Source organism: Citrus sinensis, chromosome 4, assembly GCF_022201045.2.
Source record: "Citrus sinensis cultivar Valencia sweet orange chromosome 4, DVS_A1.0, whole genome shotgun sequence".
Taxonomy (NCBI): Eukaryota; Viridiplantae; Streptophyta; class Magnoliopsida; order Sapindales; family Rutaceae; genus Citrus; species Citrus sinensis.
In genome coordinates this window covers 15,677,703-15,678,976 of record NC_068559.1, presented here as the reverse complement: position 1 = coordinate 15,678,976, position 1,274 = coordinate 15,677,703, and positions in this window count along the sequence as shown.

The following is a 1,274-nucleotide window of genomic DNA, read 5'->3' as shown; positions in this document are numbered from 1 at the left end:
TTTAGGGTTAAATTAGAAATCTAATTATTTTCTTTTTATTAATGTCCAACCAAAAAAAATTATAAAAGGGTAATATTATAAAAGTAAGTCAAAAGAAATAAAAAGTAACGGTAGGGGTATCAATACTTTAACGGCATGGATGTTTCGAGATATTTTTAAAAATATAGGGACTAAATGGATACTAATCTTAAAATATAAGAAATAAATGAGCTTTTACCCTTCATTTGTCTTCGGGATGACTCCTATAACTCGTGGCGTCGGATTCAGGATTCGGCTTATAATGCCTTGTTTCAAAGCTTTTGACTTGACGAACCAAAATTATCACCTTTTTGATGATGTGGTTCGTGTATTTTTGCCAAAATTTTAAAGTTTAGGTATTGAGTTACAATCTGGAGTTGAATTATAGATTTGAAGTTATTACAATCTTCATACTCTAGTTGAAATGTCAGATTTGGACTCGCCTATCTCATTTCATTATTTATTTTTATATAGTAAAATGTTACTATGGTCATAATGTTGGGACTAAATTAATTTTATTGTTATGAGATTGTTATAACTCAATAGAGGTGCAGTTATAAAGATTATTGCTTTGACTTAATTCTCCTTAGTGTAAGTGATATAAAAGTAAAATATGCACTGCATTAACAATTAATTAATAGAGCATGTCAAATTTAATATATAGACATTGATAACAGAGATAGATATAATTAAAAAAAATTAGGTTATATGTTTTGTAAGATACAAAAAATTATTATTTTGTGCAGGTAAGTTTTTTAAGACGAGATATAAAAATATTATTACTTATTATGATTTGAAGTTTATTCTTCTATATAACTAACTCAAATTAGGATCATGATTTTTTATAACTGAATAGAAGTTACTCTTATATAGAGCATCACTATGGAAGTGTTTTGCTATAGTAGTGTAATAATTTATTTTGAAGTAAAATGCCGACTCTTTGAGAAGCAAGGAAATCAGATTAAAATTTTTAGAAAACTTGAGCAAACGAAATAAGTAAAGGTAATTGCAACATCGGTTTCAACAACGATTCCACATTATACGCAAATGAAGTATATTATTGAAAACAAGACCAAAAAAAACTCCTCAAGTCCGCGTTATTATTACGATTAAAGATCAAGTTGCGATTTGGATGTTACTAGAAGCTTGATCATGTAGGCCTAGTAGTTTATCTGTCATTAGAAATATATTACTTTTCATTGCTTAAAATACTATTCTCTTTATGAATGGCTTATTTTATCTCAGGTAAATTATTA